This window comes from Cupressus sempervirens, chromosome 4 (assembly GCF_028749045.1).
Source record: "Cupressus sempervirens isolate cs-2001-9-10 chromosome 4, ASM2874904v1, whole genome shotgun sequence".
NCBI lineage: Eukaryota > Viridiplantae > Streptophyta > Pinopsida > Cupressales > Cupressaceae > Cupressus > Cupressus sempervirens.
Window position 1 is genome coordinate 206,640,268 of NC_143121.1, and position 20,501 is coordinate 206,660,768.

Here is a 20,501-nt window from a genome sequence, read left to right on the forward strand (position 1 = left end):
TCCACTGTCTCTGATAATCTCGGCCATGAACATCCTCGGATCACCAAACACCACTGCTTGTGACTGTATAGAATCAAGTGAAGACTGTAGTCGCTCTAACTCCATGGTCACCTTAGCCAAATGAAACTGTGACTCCTTGAAAGCCAACTGTGTCCTCTCAAGAATCTCAGAAGTCACCACAAGCTGCTTAGTAAGCTCACTCACCTCATCTTCTTTGGCCAACAATGCATCATATGCTGTACTGCCCCACTTCATAAGATAATCTCTGTCGGCTACCAATTGCATATAATCCTGTCTCAGAATCTGGATAGCCTCCCATAAAGAGTGGAACTCTGTCAAGGAAAGATAACTGCCTCCCTGCTCATCACTAGTAGGAGAACCCCATCCATAAACTGCTAACAACTGACGAGCAGCATCGAAATGCTGGCAAGTGATAGCAATGTCTTGGTCACTAACTCTCAACTGATTAGACACATGATGGCACTGGCTTGACTATCTCCTAAAAACCTCCTCTGATGCACTGTCTAAAGGAGTATCCTCAAAGTTACTAGTCTCTAGAGTATTACCATCCATATCCTGTGAATCAAATCTAAAACTCATATCAATATAGGGAGTATCAAAAACATTAGCATTGCTGTCCAACTCCTCTATACCCAAGGAAACTAAGTCTTCAAAATTTCCCACTACATCCTCCTGGATGTCATCAATGCCAATATGATCCTGGGACTCATCTATACACACTGCCAAATATGAAATATCATCAACACATTCTAGCAAGTATGGTCGACTGGATATATGAACAAAGCCCAACATCGGTGTATAAAAAACTAATACCAACATTGGACAAGCTGCTAGCACAAGAAAAGACAACACTGTGCAATCTGCTAATCAAATCCATGATAGCACCCAAACAAACACTGGTACCAAAAAGTGTTAAAGATCTCCTGTCAACTGAATCCCAAATGCCAATATAACAATCTTGCGTCCATATCTGTAAACTAGAATCAGCTGGTAACTCAAGCAAAATCCTCACTTGAGTAATATGACCAATACCAACTAACTCCACATACCTATCATGATGAGATAATGAAGTCAAAATACTATCTTCACTCACCTTCAGCTGGCGGGATAAATCATGTGAAGTACTACCTGCCTCAACCTCATGTGATGAAGCATCTAACTGTGCCTGGTACTCTTTCTCAGCAAAGTCATGAATGCTCAATGTTTGCTCATCTCTATCAGGTATCTCACCATCCTGCACAACAACATCCTCATAATCATCATCTGAACCCAATACACTGTAGTCATTGCCTATTGTAACTATACCATCTTGAATACCTGTGGCATCGCCCTTTGACAACCTGTAAACAATTGTCTCAATTTGAGTATCAAGTTGACCGTTACTATCAATCTGTGTAATATCCTTTCCCACCACCTCCTGTGGTAGAGTAGAATCTGAGACCTCTACCTGGCTATCAGCTAGTTTCTCAAACTCCTCATACAAGTTCTTGGGAATTGTGTCATCTGTCCTGTGAGAAAATCTGCCAAATAGAAATCCAGTCAACTTATCCACCTTAGCTGGGTCAAATAACATGTCATTCATTATACGGTGGTGCTCAACCAACTATTTAGACATGTCATGGCTTATTTTCATAAGTTTATCTCGAATGTCTAAATAACCATCCTTTCTACTATTTTGACTCTGGCTATCAATTGTCCAAGATCGTTCCCTCTGAGACTCTGTACTATACCTGTCCATTCTGGATAAAGTCGAGTGTAACCCCAATAGGATATAACTTCTTCAAACACCAAGAACTAACATGAAAATGATTAGAAGTAGCATGCAACCATAGATTTGGACATGCAACTGATTAGAAGCAACATGCAACCACCAAATTATGACATGCAAGATCTGGGTAGTTGTCAAAACTGACATGCAAACTTCAAGAACTAACATGCAAATGATTAGAAGTAGCATGAAACCATAGATTTGGACATGCAACTGATTAGAAGCAACATGCAACCACCAAATTATGACATGCAAGATCTGGGTAGTTGTCAAAACTGACATGCAAGATCTGAGTACTTGTCAAAACTAAAATGCAAACTTCTACAACCACCAAATTCACCAAGAACTAACATGAAAATGATTAGAAGTAGCATGCAACCATAAATTTTGACATGCAGCCAATTAGAAGCAACATGCAATCATAAATTATGACATGCAAGATTTGGGTAGTTCTCGAAACTGAAATGCAAGATCTGGGTAGTTGTCAAAACTGACCTGCAAACTTCTACAAACCCTCAGGCTGGCAAGATCATGGCTCTGATACCACTGAAATGTCCCTTTTCTGATTTTACATGATATTTCCAACCTTTAATTAGATCTTTAAGATCAAACAACTAATATCACAAAGATCCTCCAAATTTCTCAAGAAACCCCAAATCGGGTATGCTAGAAATTGTGCCAAAAGCTTCACAGCTTCACCAATTATTAATAAATCTGAAAGTGGACATTTTTACAGAAATTTCAGTAGCATAACAGCCTACAAAATGACATTTTCAGATCTGTATAACCTTTACACAACAGTTCTCAAATGTAGGACAAAAACTATGCTCATCGGGCTCCCGAAATTAACACAAAAATGCCCAGAAACACCACACAACACTAATAAACTATCTCAGAAGTTTAATCACGTCTCAATACATATATTCAGCTCTATTTTAACAGCTTAAAGTCTGAAATATAGCAGCAACCAAAACTGATATGAAATGCTCAACTGAAAACACCAAACTCATGCAAAAAACACACCCAAAAATCCACAAATCTACACTGTTCAGCACAAAGGTAAATTCTGTATGAGCATGCAAATGGAATGGCTTCAAAGTCCCGTCTTTAGCTTTCCTGGAAACCTGCAAACTCCCGTTCTTGGGTCTCCCTGGAAACCTGCAAACTCCCGTTCTTGGGTCTCCTTCTCCACAGGTTTGGCAGCCTCTGAAGAATAACAAAGAATGAGCAAAAATCAAGTTCTCCCATCCGCCCAAAATGCCTCCAAACCCCTTAAAAGAGGGCATAACTATAACTCACATCCAAGAGAGGTTAATGAAACATATTTTAATAATAATTTTCATTTATTAGTCCAACGGTTTCCAAAGATTAACTCCCTTTTTTCGAAACTTCACTTTCTTGGGCCTGCCTGCCTTAGCAAAGATTATTATTTTTTAATTATTTGAAAAGGGGACATGATAGAAATCCAAATTTAAGAACTCTATATTTTATTGAAAGATATATATTTTTTAAATTATACTTTCATTCATGATTTAATGCTAGGTTTAGCGACTAATAATGAAAAATAAATAGATAAATATTTTTCCTTGAAATTGGAAAAATAGTCAAGTAGATAACCACCACAATATTTTGAGAAATTGTATTCCAAAGGTGTACAAACACATGGTATGATTAGTAGGGATAAGACATTTCATAAATATTCTAAACCTATTATGTAAACAAAGATGTTTAGCTACATGTGAACTGAGTTTCTCACCAAAAGGAAATGAAATCCCAATACTCTCTATGTTCACACACTCATTTCTTTAAGAGATAATAAACATATTCTTTCAAGAGAAGAAACAAAAGGCTAATCATGATATTGGATTAACTTGTTCAATCAAATTTAGGAGTCACCAAAGCTAAAGCTACATGTAAGGAAAATAATTCTCAAGCTTAAATATTTACAAACATTCTACCATGCCTTCAAGAGAGACTATAAGGGAAAAAAAAGTCTTCATGTGAAAAGAAGCTTCCATTAAAATTTCACACAACTTCTTAACAAATTTTTATTTACCATTTTTTTAGGCTTGGGTGATGACAAATCAAACCAAAAAAAAATTGAGGCTCATCTCCTATGATTTCTTGAGCTATCAATTTAATTTTTACACCCACCCCTTGCATTTCGGAACCTAAAAATCTAATCCATCTTCAAAAAAAGAGGACTAAAAATTAATTAAGACATAAAGGATTACAACAAGGAGAGCTCAATAAGGAATTTTTTCCTCATCAAAAAGTTCATCAAATTGTCATAACATATCAAGGGCTCGCTGACCCTATCCATAATAGTCCACCCTCATGCATGAATAGAAGCTCATTTGGCCAAACAATCAACAGCTTTGTCCCATTCATGAGGAAAGTAAGTATACCTAATGAACTCAAGAGAGGTACAAAATAGAAGAGTTTGATTAATAATACTAGCTAGTTGTCAACTAACATCCTCAAGCTTATATTTAGGTTGTCATTTATAATAGATTCATCCTAGTCATACCTAATCAATTAGATCATAGAAAATTCTAAATAAGTTTGATATGATTGTGATAACTCTTCTTAACCTTCAGTAGCACAAAAGAATAGTAGTATATAATTAAAACTAGAAATTTATGATTCACTTTTTATATCTTGTTAGTAGAGATAAATATTACTTTTTCCAAGTGTTTAATGTTAATTTGAATTTAACTAGAAACCACTTGTACATTTTATAAAGAGAAATTTGCAAACTAGGGAAATGCCTATGAGGAAAGATATCTAACAAGGTTTGGTTTACTTTCATTTCTTACAAATACAATGGGGAACAAGATTCGACCACTTCATGAAAGATTTAATTTTATAAAGAAAAAGCCTTGATCAATAAATAAAAAAATATTAATTGTTGAGGGAATCTATCCCTTTATGGATATCCTCTTAGGAATTCTTAAGAAAGAACGTACTATCATATACAAATCATAGCTTGTAAGAAATGATTTTTTAGATGTGGAAATTCCTTTGATATTATGTAATTGATTATATTTATGTAATAGATAACTAAAAATATTAACAACCAAAACATAAAGGATAAAAGATAGGAGGAAGTCTATCCTAATTAAGCATTCTAAATGGAAGGGTTTGAGAATTTCTTTATTTGTAATCAGCTGAAAATTGGCATGTATAAACAATATTTCAACATGTTTGCACTAGTTAGGACCAAATCCAACCATCACAACATTTTAACAATGAAGTTGGAGCATATTATATCATAATATTTATATAGATCCAACTTTATAAATGTACTATTTTGGTCTAGTTGTTGTGTCCTCTCAATAGATTCTCAAGTAAGGAAAACATTTTCAAAGTTAAATATTTCACCAAGAAAGCTAATTTTATATGATCTTACAATATATTTTGCAATTTGTTTAATCTTTGATGGCTAATACTTTAAAAGTAAGTATTATAAGTAACTTATCAAGAAATGTAATGGGATGTCATTGTCTTAATTCTTTCCTTTAGGAATGAGCTTGATAATACCCTCATTAATACAAATCCCTAAGCACTGAGCTTCCAATGCTTGGAGGTAGTGAAAATAAAAGGAATTGATATATTTCTACACAGTTTTATAAAATTTCATTAATAGACCATCAAATTTGGGGATTTTTATTTTTATTCCAATCCTGTCCTCTGAAGTTATGTTTAAGCGGCATCGGTATATTAAATTAATTTATTTCACTTACTTATTAAGTCTCTTCAATCACGAACATTCATTTGTTATTTGTCCACACAAGTTGTCATAATTTGGGACTTGTTTGAGACGAGTCTAGAGAAGTCTTGATTCTATTTTGACGCTTCATCCTAGTTTAGTGGGAGGCAACCGGCCACCATGCCTTGAGCGTTTCATTCAACAACATTTTATTTGACCCAATTATCTCACATCTATATGTACACATCCTTTTCAACTTAATGCATGCCAGCTTTAGATTTCACTTTGTGTTATTCTACTTTATTTATTTTTATCTCTTATAGATCTTGGTTGCACAATTTCAAAAACATAGATGCCTTTTAGTAATTCATATGAATCATAACCCTCAATCCTTCTCCCTCAATTGAAAGAAATCAATAACATAAAAATTCAAACAAAGTAATATTAACATAGTCTCAAATTTCTAATATCATTAAATTTTCCTCAAAAATTAAATAATTGATTAATATTTTATCTCTAAAAAATGACCTTAAATTATAAAATAAAAAGATCAAAAGATCAGCGACTGACTTCAAAAGAATTTTCTTTAGATAAAAAAAAAGTCCGACTCACTTTCCAACGTGAGAAGCACGATGCAATGAACCTGAAAGTGGACCTTACAAACGTGGAAGTAAGCCAGTCGCCTTGATTCTGAGAACAATTTCTCGTTGGAAATCTAGTTGGAATACATATCTAAGAGTGCACGCTAATTAAGAATGATTTGTTTTTCCTACATAGGAATGTTGGCATTCGATCCTGCGAATGTATCCGTGCATTTTCTTTTCATTTCATGACAGATTTCATGGAAACCAGCGCGAAGACTGTGAGAGACGCCTAATTGCTCTATAAAAGAACGGCATGTCTTGGAAAGCATAGAATATTTATAAGGTGAAGCAGTAGAAGAATAGGCGGTATCAAGGTTCAAATTGCAGATAAGAGTTGAGCAAATGGCTTTCATCAACAGTTCTGAAATAGTAGACGAGTCTGCGTATAGCGTTTCTAGGAGATCTCAGTTTTATGTGGGACTGGACAAATGTATTCTTAATTTGAGAAGACTGTTGTTCACAAGCGAGGTGTCAGTCGTTGGGTTGCAATGCATGGGAAGCGGAGGAAAAACTACTGTTGCTTCGGCTCTCTGCAATGATCCTCAAATCAAAGGTAAATCATTGCAAAGGTGGTCTCGTTTAGATCTTTAAATCTACTGGTGCACAGTAAGGTACTTACAATAAAATTGATTTCTTCTTTCATCATGGCAGAATACTTCCATGATAATGTGATATTCATTACCCTCTCACTATCCCCAAACATAAAGGGGATTGTAGAGACTATGTGGGAGAAGATTGCTGCAAAGAAGAGCCCAGGATTTCAGAATGTCAAAGATATACAGATGAAGCTTCGACAATTTATTTTGAGTCAATCGAAACCAACTCTGGTGATTTTGGATGATGTGTGGTCCAGAGCAAATTTGGAAAATCTACTATTTGAAGGACCGGGGTACAAAACTGTTGTAACAACCAGAGATAATTCCACTATTCCAATAAGTCCAAATACCCGACTGTATCAATTGCCATTATTGTGCCGAGAGGATGCGCTCTCACTTTTCTGTTTCTAAGCTTTTGGACAGCCGTCAATCCCAAGCAATGAAAATGCAAACATAGTGGAGGAGGTATAATAATTTCTTTCCATTAATTATTTTATCGTGTTTTGAACGATTCCCCTTGCTTTTAAATCTCGGCTACTTTATTTTGATTCTCCATTATTTCATTATCGTTTTGGAATATATGCCAACAAAACATCAATATAGTATTCTAATTCTAGAAGAATTTATTGACAGAGCAACATCACCGTAAAGTAAAAATTGAATTCTGAAAGACCTGGAATGAGGCTTTCTTCTCTTTCATTTGCAAGTAGCCAATATTTGAAACTGAAGAGATAATTATACAAAATGAATTATCAGTTTAATACATGGTTCTTCTAAGTAATTGAATAATTAGATCTAATATAATATTGAAGTAATTACAGAATTCTAATGTAGAAACTCACTACAACTTTAGTACATTTTTTTGTGAAAGGTCCATGGACAAAATAAACTAAAAACTGAAAAATGCTCAAAGTGCTGAGGCATTAATATATTTCATTAACTTTCCCATATCAATTACATTTTGCCCATATCAATTATATTTTGCCCATATCAATAACACTACAAGATGCCTCTATCTCTAGCTTTGAAAACTTCTAAATATTACTGGTAACCTAGCATTCTAGAATATACTAGCAATAATTTATAATTTTATATTTCTGTGATAGAAATTACCACACATCTGTAGAATCTTCAACATCTAAATTATCCTTAAGGTGAAACAACATTTTTGCTTATAGTTATGGCTTACATGATGTGAGAACTTTTATTTTCCTTAAACTGATCGTCCACAAATTTTTGTATCTTTCTTTTCTTATAGGTACAAGCGCAATGTGGCGGCCTTCCACTTGCTCTAAAGGTGATCGGAAGCAGTTTACACGGAGAATCAAATGAGGTTTGGGAGAGGGCAAAGGAGAAGATTTCTAAAAGAGAATCCATATCAGATTATCACAAAAGCGGGCTTATTAGTTTGTTAGAGACTAGTATCAATTCTTTGGATTGCATAGCCAAGGAATGCTTCCTGGACTTAGCTTTATTTCCAGCGGACAGAAAAATTTGTGCTGATGCATTAGTGGATATATGGGTTTATGTGAGGAAGTTACAGTGGCACGAGGCCTTGTCCATCTTATTAGATCATGCAAGCAGAAACCTGTTGGATTTGACAAGTGCTCCAAGGTATTTACTTTCCTATATTAGACATTTTTGTTATCATGTTTAGAATCCTAGCTGACTTAGCAGCACTTATCAGGAGAAGAGTAGCAATCTCGCATGGAAATGGCTCGGAGCTATATTTTTCTGAGCATAGTGTAATGCATGAATTGGCCCTCCATTTGGGATGCCGTGACAGCGTAATCCATAGGAAAAGGTTTCTCATGGATAGGAAGGATCATAGTTTGCCCGAAAACTGGGAGCTTCTTAAGAATATTTCATGTGATACTCAAGTGCTCTCCATTCACACAGAGATGTCACTCCAGGCGATCTGATATATATGAGCCCAAATAACTACTTGTCATAACCAACATGATCAATGATGTGTAGGATTCAAACAACAGCAGCAACACAATAAAAAAAAATGATAATATTCAAAACAAGGAAGGCTCTGTTTTACTGCAGAGAAAAAAAACTGATATATTATTCCAACTACAAATTGCTATTCAGCCAATACATTTATTCAAATAAAAATTGTTAAAACTAATCCCTAACACATAGATCAAAATATAGATCAGGAGTTCTGACAGTAGTTTTAGCATTATTCCATGCCTATGATTAAGGATGGGAGAAGAAGTAACTAAGACTAGACAAAAATGCATCCAAAAATATCATCTAATGCATGCCATATGTACAACATGCTTCTTATTTAAACTACTCCTAAACTGAAGTATTCTAAAAATTATTTATAGAATGGTGGAAATGGAGTAGTGGAGCTGGAGTTTGAAGTGAAGATCTCAGCATCAATCTTCATACTCCCCCTTGATGCTGAGAGGACTCACAATCTGATCTCTGAGTACCAAAAACTGATCTTTTGTAACTGCCTTTGTGAAGATGTTTGCAATTTGCTCCTTTGTGCTGATGTACTTCAACTCAACTGCTTTATTTTGTACCAAATCTCTAATAAAATGTTGTTTATGGTCCTGCTGTGATGAACCAGATTCTTGGCCAATTTAATGACACTTATGTTGTCACAAAAAATCACAGTAGGCTGAACCTGTATCTCTCCAATTTCTTCAAGAAGCTTCCTAAGCCATAAAGCTTGTGTGCCAGCTGAAGTGACTGCAACATATTTCGCTTCTGTAGAAGAGAGAGCAACCATACTTTGCTTCTTTGAACTCCATGTAATTAAACCGGAACTCAAAGAAAAACAATTACCAGATGTAGATTTTCGGTCATCCAAACAACCTCCCCAATCTGAATCACTAAAGCCAACAAGCTCAAACTTATTAGAAGAATAGTGAATGCCAACATCTACCGTGCTTTTCACATACCTCAAAATTCTCTTGGCTTCCTTCATATGTTCCTCTGATGGATTTGTCATATACCTTGAAACCAATGAAACTGAATAAGCAATATCAGGCCTTGTGTGAGTTAAAATCAAACTCCCCACAATACTTCTGTATAATGTCTCATCAACAATTTTAACACCATCATCTCTACATAATGTAACTCCATGAGCAATTGAAGTGGAAAGAGGTTTACAATCAGCCATATCAAATTTTTTCAACATATCTTTTGCACACTTTTCTTGACAAATAAAAATTTCATCTTTACCTTGATAAACCTCCATGCCAAGAAAGTACTTCATGAGACCTAAATCTTTCATCTCAAACTCATTCATCATAGCAACTTTAAATTCATCTTTCATCTTTGAACTACTACCCATATGTAACAAATCATCAACATACAAACTCAAAATGAGAATATCATTACCTTCTTGTTTGCAGTAAAGGGTAGGTTCACTCTTACTTCTTTGAAAGCCATTCTGCTGAAAATATCCATCAATTCTTGCATACCATGCACGTGGTGCTTGCTTGAGGCCATACAAAGCCTTCTTCAACTTGTAGACATAATCTTCTTTGCCTTGAATCGCAAAACCTTGTGGCTGTCCCACATATACCTCTTCTTCTAAGTACCCATTCAAGAAAGCACTTTTCACATCCATGTGATGAATACTCCATTTCTTTTGAGCTGCAAGAGAGATTAGCATCCTAATAGTTTCTTGTCTTGCTACTGGTGCAAAAGTTTCTTCATAATCAATGACATACCTTTGAGTGAAACCTTTAGCAAACAATCTTGCCTTATGTCTTTCAACACTCCCATCACTATTATACTTGGTCTTATAGACCCATTTTGTGCGAATCTTCTTCTTCTTATGTGGAAGATCTACAAGCTCCCATGTTTCATTCCTATCAATGGAATCCATCTCTTCATTCATTGCTTGCATCCAAACCTCATTAGCACATGCATCTTCAAAACATGATGGCTCAAAATCAGCTTTAGCAAGTAATGCAAAATTTACTATCTCACCTATTGGATCTTCTTCATGTGCTTGATTTTGACACCTCTCATAAATATCACTCAATCTTCTTACCTTCCTTGGAGGACTAGAGGATGGACTTGCTCTTGGTATTGGTGAGGGGTTTCTTGGTGGGCTTGGTGATCTTGAAATAGAACCATTAGCTGGCTGCTCATTATCATTATCAGCAATATCATCATCATCCAAAACTGATTTTGGCTTTCCAACATGTTGTTTTCGATGACCATAAACTCCCCCTTCATCAAAAATCACATCTCTTGAAACAAAAATCTTATTAGTAATAGGATTGAATAATCTATAAGCTTTGCTTTCCTCACTATAGCCCACAAAAATACATGATTCACTTTTAGCATCTAGCTTTTGCCTATTCTGATTAGGGATGTGAACATAAGCCAAACAACCAAAAAATTTAAAATGATTTACATTAGGCTTTTTCTCATACCATGCTTCATATGGAGTCATCTTGTGGAGGGCACTTGTAGGACTCCTGTTGAGAATATATACGGCTGTAGCAACTGAATCAGCCCAATAAAAATTGTTCAAACCTTTGGTTTGTAACATGCTCCTTGCCATTTCTACCACTGTACGATTCTTCCTTTTAGCCACTCCATTCTGGTGGGGTGTGTATGCAATTGTGAGTTGTCTTTTGATGCCATTCATCTCACAAAAATTCTGAAAATTGTATGAGCAAAATTCTCCTCTTCGATCTGTTCTCAAACATCTTATTGTGTTCCCTTTCTCATTCTCTACACGAGCTTTAAACTTCTTGAATGTATCAAAGGCTTCATCTTTAGTCTTCAAAAAATATACCCAACACATGCATGAGTAATCATCAATAAAAGTAATGAAATATGACGACTTACCCAAACTTTTTGTTTGCATTGGACCACAAATATCTGAATGAATAAGTTGAAGTGGGTATTGGGCCCGCCATGCATTACCTTTTGGAAATGATTCCCTTGAATGTTTCCCTTTTGCACACCCTTCACAAATCTGTTTATGCTCTTCAACCTTAGGCAATCCAAGAACTAATGCATTTGATGTTAGATTCTTCAAACTATTGAAATTTAAATGGCCATACCTGAGATGCCACAACCAACTTTTATTCTCATAAGCCATATTGACAAGCTGATTATCATTTTGACCAAACTTCAAAGGAAACATCCTATTCTTTGTCATAGGAACAACTGTAATCACTTTATTTTTTTGATTCTTATCATAGATAGTATAGTGCATGTTCTCAAATACCACTCTATAATTCTTCTCACATAGCTGCCCAACACTCAATAAATTATGCTTTAACTTGGGAGTATAATAAATATCTTGAACACTTTTCATACCTTCTTTTGTCTGAACATCCATGGCTCCTTTGGCCGCAACATCCACAGTATTGTTATTACCAAGGGTAATATTGGATCTGTAACTATCATCAAGCTTTGAAAATATTTCTCTATTGCCAGACATATGGTTAGAGCATCCAGAATCCAAATACCAAACATCATTCACAGTACTTTCACCTTTCCCATAGCACAAAAATAAATTACCCGAGGAAGGATCCTCATCTTGTTGGGCATAATTTGCACTATTGTTACCTGATTTCAGTCTACACTCTCTCTCAAAATGTCCATACTTATTGCAATGATAGCATTGGATGTTCCTTTTATCAAATCTGCCTCTACCTCTGCCTCCTTGAGCACCTCCTCTTCCTCTAGATCCTCTTGAAAAATTCTGATTTTGGCCCCTTCCCGAGCCTTTGTTGTTGTTACTACTGCTGCTAGCACCATTGTTCTTTGAAATTTGCAATTGGGAAGCAAAAGCCTTCTCATTAACACTGATAGATGTGTCTCTTATTCTATCCTCATGTGATATAAGAGATCCAACCAATTCATCATACTCCATGGTAGCTAAATTTTTGCTTTCTTCTATGGCAATTACTACAATATTCCATCTTGGGGTTAGAGATCTCAATACCTTTTGTATTATTTGCTCTTGAGCAATAGATTCACCCAAAGTGGCCATCTTATGAGTCACATCTTTCACTCTCACACAAAAATCTCCCACACTCTCTGTCTCCTTCATCTTCAAGTTCTCATATTCTCTTTTCAAGGTTTGTAGCTTCACAACCTTGATCTGATCATTGCCATGGTAAGCATCTTTTAGAGTCTTCCAGGCCTCTTTTGCTGTCTGTGCATCAGCAATTCGAGGAAACAAGCTCTTATCAAGAACCATCTGAATGTGAAACAATGCCATTGCATTCTTCTTCTCAGCTTCTTTCTTCAATGTCCTGTCATTGGGTTGGAGAGTATTCCAATCTGTAGGCTCTTCATATCCAGATTCAACGATCTCCCAAAAATCTTTTCCAATCAAAAAAGTCTTCATCTTGATTGACCAATATTGGTAATCAACTCCATCAAACTCTGGGATTTGCAAATTGTGAGCCATGTTGCTGTCTTCCAAACACCTTCAGCTCTGATACCAAATGTAGGATTCAAACAATAGCAGCAACACAATAAAAAGAAATGATAATATTCAAAACAAGGAAGGCTCTGTTTTACTGCAGAGAAAAAAAACTAATATATTATTCCAACTACAAATTGCTATTCAGCCAATACATTTATTCAAATAAAAATTGTTAAAACTAATCCCTAACACATAGATCAAAATATAGATCAGGAGTTCTGACAGTAGTTTTAGCATTATTCCATGCCTGTGATTAAGGATGGGAGAAGAAGTAACTAAGACTAGACAAAAATGCATCCAAAAATATCATCTAATGCATGCCATATGTACAGCATGCTTCTTGTTTAAACTACTCCTAAACTGAAGTATTCTAAAAATTATTTATAGAATGGTGGAAATGAAGCACTGGAGCTGGAGTTTGAAGTGAAGATCTCAGCATCAATCTTCATGATGTAATTAGAATTCCTTTTGATTCTATTCATGCAGGCACTATGGAGGCAAACAATTGGTATAAGATGAATTTACCTGAGACAGAGGCTTTGTTGTTACTGTTTTCTTTAAGTGAATACTTTCTTCCTCCATTTCTGAAATCCATGAAGAGTCTAAAATTTCTCATGGTACTGAATTATGGGACAAAGAAAGCAACTATAAAAGGTCAAGATGTTTTAACTTCACTAACTAATCTCAAGAGCATCCGCTTCGAAAGGTTGATTGTGCCCTTTGTTCAAAAACAAAGCCAAGAACTATCCAACTTAGAGAAGCTCTCTTTAAGCTTATGTGAAGGGTCTGAATATGCAGCAACATTCAACGTTAACAAGGTTCAAGATTTTAACATTGGTCACTGTAGTAACTTGGAGGAGGTGCCTCTTATCTTCTTCAATATGCCTTCTATTCAAATGTGGTCTATTAGCAACTTCTACCAGATTCAGAAGTTACCATATGAGCTTGGGAATATGAGCTCTCTGAGAATGCTAAGATTATCAGCTTTGCCATGCCTTGAAGAGCTTCCACTGTCAATAGGAAAACTTCGGCTGTTGGAATGTCTAGACATCTCATTCTGTGAGAGCCTCAGAGAGCTACCCGAGGAGATTGGGCAACTAAAGAAGTTGAGTGAGTTTGATATGAGAGAATGTTCGCGTCTAACGAAGTTGCCAAGATCTGTTTCTGAACTGAGATCCCTTAAGCTAGTTATCTGTGATGAGAAGATTGGGAAGCAGTGGCTGTGGGCAAAAGACATTTCTATTCCACAACTTAGAGTTGAAATCGTGAAAACACAGTTTAGTCTAGATTGGCTTGACGATTGACATCTATTCTTACCTCTAAGAAACTTGACAAGCACCATACAATAATACCTCCTCTATAGTAAGAACTCTTTGTTATTTTGTGTATCTGAAAGCATTTTCTCATTTCATTTCAACCTAGTAATAAGTTGTTTGCTAATTTTTAGCAGGTAAGTGTACTGCAATTACATTTGTTTCAGTCGGTTAGTCTATCTACAGAAAATAAAATTTCAGAGTATGTTAATCTATATAAATATTTTAAGTCTAGGGTATTGAAAAAATTCGATACATCTTACCTTTATTGACGAGAAACATTTGAAGTTGTATAAGAAAAGGAAGGCATCTGAAACATCAGCCAGATTGTAAAAGTGTAGAGAGCATAACTTTTTCGACCATATGGGTAAAGCATGTGTGTAGGTAAAGCTTTCAACAAGAACGCACGCAAAAGCCTTTTAGCCACGACTAAACTATGTAAAGAGAATGTCGCATCAATGGTAACCGTAGCCACTCGATTGCATGATTAAAGAAGAGTAACAGATCAATCAATTACAAATAAGTGTGACTCACAATTAGATAAATACAAAAAAATTATTTTGAAAAATGACTTATACTAAGAAATGAAATAGTTAAGTTGTATCAATTTATTAACCATCTTTATATATGTTTTAATATGGATTTTTTAAAGTAAATTAATTATATCTTTTATAAAGTTAAAATACGCAATTTAATCTATAATTTATATGATAAATCAAAATATTAAATAACTTTTAATAATACAAATATGAAATTACAAATAGTAAGTAGAAAACATTTCTATATATTATAAGTTGTATATCACCATTTTTTTCCACTAATAAATAAATATATTAAAATATAGAAATCTAGTTAGAAAGTTTAGTAGGGAAAGAACTAGCAAGAAAATCATATATCATTGCATAATTATATTAGCAAGGAAACCCAATCTTGGAGATGCTATGGAACATATTTAATCATGGCTAAGTCTAATCATCTTCTCCATGGTCCCCTCTAATCAACTACTCCTTCCTAATAACAATAGCTGATTACAAGAACCCTTCCTCAACTTATTACCATTGAGAACCTCAAGAAATTAAATTGGACACCACTTCTACATGCATACCCATCAACGAGTCCATGAAATTTATGACTTGGGCTTAACCAAACCCCCATATTTTTATATCAACTTGTTAAATGTCAATTACTTTAGCATTTTTGATGATTGAGTTAAAGACTTCCTTAATTATGAAATGTTAGTATAGCTCTAAAAAAATGAACTGACCTAAAAACAAATATAAGAGATATAGATATCATATTTGTCATGTTGATATAATCCTTATGAACATATTCCCCTTGGAGATAAGGAAATGAATAATGGTGTTTGTTTAGGAGTAGAAAAATAATGTAAATAGTCATGTATACAAACTCTAGAGATGGTACAATATGATGTGAGAGAGAGTAATTTTAAATTCCGGAGAAGAAAGAAGTAAAGTCACTATTGTTATAGAGGAATCTAGATGTCTTGTAGATGAATAGAAGGAATCTTCTAGGGATTTTGATTGTAGTATGGATTTGTACTTAGTCAAATTTAGTAGAAAGTAGCTCCAAGATTATTGATGTGGGGGTTGGTGGTGTGGGGTTAGATCTTTCTACTATGTCTACTATAGATACCCATTGTCGTTGGTCTATTTCATTGAAAGTAAAATCCAAATTAATGATGTGGCGTTAATTGGTATGGGGTTAGTTTATTCTATTGTGTCTTATAGGGAACCTATCAAGAAAATAGACCCTAGCCAAACCTTTTTAGCTCCAAATTAAAATTAAAACTTGGAGGTCCATTTCCAATGTGTTGCATTCAATGGATGCTTTTGTAGCCTATCCAATGAGAATTCTAGAGCTAATGATGATTAAGTTCATCTATGGGATTCTTGAAAATGGAACGGTATGGGAAGTTGGCTTATTTGACTTTATTAAAGGTTTATTTTCTTTTGTATTCACTTGCAAGAAATGTCTATTGGAAGTCTTAGCTAGATAACCCTATACATTTGGCAAGGTTTCCATGGCTCTTAGAAATTGGGAGCCTAGTATGTATCCTTTATCCTAGGCTTCTAATATTGTGTATTTGGGTTTGATAGCCTTGGTTACATCTAGAATTTTGATTGAAGGTATTTTTAGAGGCATTGTAATTTATTTTGGAAAGATAGTAACGATGAATTTATTACCTCTCATATAGAGAATAATGGTTTATGGTGTTAGGATTAGAGAGACAAAAATAACAATTGCATGCATATATAACCAATATTAAAAAGGAATAAAGCATACATAAGAAATTAGAAGACACAATGTTTAACATGATTCACTGAATCATTGGGCTACAACTACCAAATAATGAGTCCAATATCATTATTTAGTGGTTTTAACTGAATTACAATTTACAGTCCCTTTCAAATCAATACAACCGCAAGAAGTTGTTAAGTCATCATACATTATTAAATCCTTAACCCTAAGCCATTTTATAAAAGACTTATATTGCTTACAACATTAGGGCTAGAATATGTTGTCCAATATAAAAACTAACTATTGATACTTTTTATAATAATAAGGTTATTTTTTGGCTTTGCAAGGAGTTGTCCCTTAACCCCATCCTATATTGTGAAAGGAAGCATGCCCAGGGCTGTGCCCCCAAACCCACAAGGGAGACTAATAATATGAAAGCACGTCTAATGAATAAAATCAACTGGACATGTCACATGGTCTGTGAAAATAGATACAAGTCCATCAATTTATAATATAATATCCCATAGGATCTCAAAATACATGATACATAGATACATCCAAAAAAATAGAACTCTCCAAGATAAGACTAAAAATGATAAAGGTAACATTGTATCAATGAGCATCCAACAACTAGCAATGTAAAGGGATCCAAATGGTAAGAAGACACTACCTCCCGACTACATGGTCACCTAATCAGGTTCCCACTCCCATTGTGCAGGAGAGATAATGTGTGATCCACACATAGATAATCAAATCATAAAATGATTGTAGGAAAGGAATCCTGATAGCCAAAACTACCTCAAGGGTGACACAAACTACTAATAAAGAAAAGGTAACCAAAGTCGAAAAGATACTTATTTGAACCAACATCACCATGCCAAAATCATCAATAGATACTAAATAAAAATTAAATATCAAAACAAAAATGATACAACCATCTCCAAATCAATGTTAAGTGTCACAAGGATAATAAGCAATAGATTACAGCTGTCATCAATAAAAGAAAACCATCAATCACTAATTCCAACAATAAAAACACCACTGATGAATAGTTGAGCAATCATTAATAAAAGTCAATTGTCAATAATAAATGTCATCCAATCAATGAGTAACAACCCATAATCAATATACCATCAAAATTAATATCCAACAAGTACACCACTAGAGGAAAATATTTTAAAAAAAAACCATGAAGGAGACTTAAGCTACATACTATGGAGTGCAATCACATGAGCCAACTCTTACCCTGAAAATCTCTTAGGCCCCCGATCCCCTAGTGACTCTATATAGAACTATAATACCCTCTCATAGAGATGAAGAGACTACTCCTACCTCTCAAGGTATCATCTCATTCTCATCGTTAGTCTATATAAGAACTCAAGGCATGGACAACGTAAAATCTCTAACTTTTTTTTTCAATTTATGTCAAAGCATGGGGGAGGAAAATGTTTGAATTACTATGTTATCACTTGTTAGAAAACTTACAATGAGCTACCCTGGCAGCCACTTTGTGCCCCGACCTCCATTTCAAGACACTCCCATAGACATGTACCTAGACTACATTTCTAAAATCACAAACCACAATTGTGTCTCATGCCACAAAAGTAATATTGATCAAATTTGGTTCCTTAACAAGTAATCCAAAAATAACATTGGTTCTCAAAACTCAAGTTCTCATAAATGATCAATAGCATAAAGCTCATAAAACATAAATCTCAATTCAAATCATAAAGTTCATCATGACATCTAGTCAAATAATCATAAAAGAGATCTAAAAAATGCCTATAGTTCACATCCTAACTTGGCCAACTAAAGAACCCAAAAATAAAAACCATCATGAAAATAAAATTAACAAGACTATAAATAAAATATTAGAAAATTCATAGTTTTAAGCCACATGATTTAATTCCATCCATTTCTCTTGTTTAGTTTGGGTCATAAGGATGTGTTTTGAAATAAAGTAAGAATATACATGTTAATATAAATTATCATTCGAATATAATTATTTAAATCAATAAGTGTTTTAAAAATGTCAAAACTCTTTGTGCATATAAAATATCATGCAACATCATGATCTTTTTAATTTAAATAATCTTAAGTCATAAATGATTTAATTGTGAGACCTCCAATTAGAAATATCCATCAAAAGGAATAAAGAAGGATATAGCATAGAGGAAACAAAAAACCCTAAAGGAAACCCAACATCATAAAATATGGAGATCATTTTCTAGAATGTGAGAGGGCTGAATAGCCCTAGACAGTAGTACACAATTAAACAAAAGATCATTGAGCTTAATGCTGACATTTTTTTTGGCACGAAGTAAAAATGATTGAGTAGGTTTTCTCTAGAGTTGCTCCTTACATTTGGCTAGGTGCTAAATTTTCTTATAGTGATGCTAATGGAACCTCTGGTGGAATTTCCATGCTATGGAATCCAAGCAAGGTGGTTGGATTAGTTACTTGCATTAATACCCATTTTGTGGTCATGAGTTTCACCTCCCAAAATGGTAGTTGGAATTAGTTCACCTTCTATGCCCCCAACACTCAAAATGGTAGACTGGCTATCTAGGATGAGACTACTAAAGTGGCTAAGACCATGAGAGAAGGAAAAATTTTGTGCATGGGAGATTTTAACACCCCTCTATACCCTTTGGGGATAATGGGGGGCTTAGAAGACTTTTCTAATAGCATGCAAGACTTGGAGGGCTTACATAGAAGGAATGACTTGATTAATATTGATCTACAAGGCCCTACTTTCACTTGGTCTACTAATAGATTCGAGAAAACTTTGATTAAGGTAAAACTTGATAGGGCTCTTATGTCTTCTAGTTGGAACATTCTTCAACATTCTTTCTTAACAGTGGATTCGAGTACCATATTGGATCACTCTATGCTAGTTTTATCTTTGTTGTAGAATCAACCTACTAGACAAAGGCTGCTTAGGTATGAGATCATGTGGTACTCACATACAGAGTTCAAAGATTTTAGTGTGTAGTTGTGGAAGGATCTAGTTGAATGAATGACTATGTTTTGTATTGTTAGCAAACTTGAAAGAATCAGAATAGAGGTGAGAGGATGGAGCAAATCTTCATTTGGGAATATTTTCAAATAAAAGAAATCAATTGAAAAGAAGTTAGAATCTATCTAGAACCAACTAATTCAAGGCAATGCTAATGTTGAGTAGCACTAGGAGGAAAAGAAATGTTTGAACTTATGGAAGACCCTTCCTGAATCGAGAGGAAGTTTTATGGAAACAAAGATCTAGAGTTCAGTGGTTGGAGGAGGGTGACCAAAATATGACCTTTCTCCATAGATAAACATCAATAAGGAAAAAGAGAAACACCATAAGTATGTTGGTGGATGATGGTGGATAGAATATCAATGATATTGAGGAGATAAAAGGTAAAGCCAATACTTATTCTTAGGAGGTCTACAACCCCCCTTCTATTGAGGTTAGTAGTAACTTGAAAAATGACATTTTGAGATCGTTTTATCCAATGGTGAATAACTAGATGAATGAGGACATGAGTGGGAAGGTCAAGGAGGAAGAAGTCAGAAAAGTCATGTTCAACATGCATTAGTACAAAGCCTCTTATCTTGATGGTGTTCCCCTCACTTTTTTTTCTCAAGAATTCTACGATATTGTTAAGTATGATGTGATCCATGCCACTAGAGACTTTGTTAGAATGAGAAAACTATTAAAGGAACTCAATCAGAATTTCATTGTTCTTGTCCCTAAGACTGATAATCCTAGATGT

The 20,501-nt window shown here is 34.7% G+C and overlaps 1 pseudogene across 1 annotated transcript; it reads left to right on the plus strand.

Moving 5' to 3' along the window:
- The first annotated feature begins 6,247 nt into the window (after positions 1 to 6,247).
- LOC149560708 (putative disease resistance protein At4g33300) lies at positions 6,248 to 14,588 on the plus strand (annotated as a pseudogene). Its single transcript, XR_016363716.1, has 5 exons — positions 6,248 to 6,698; positions 6,797 to 7,206; positions 8,000 to 8,355; positions 8,429 to 8,654; positions 13,669 to 14,588. The product of XR_016363716.1 is annotated as a putative disease resistance protein At4g33300 (transcript).
- Positions 14,589 to 20,501: the final 5,913 nt, after the last annotated feature.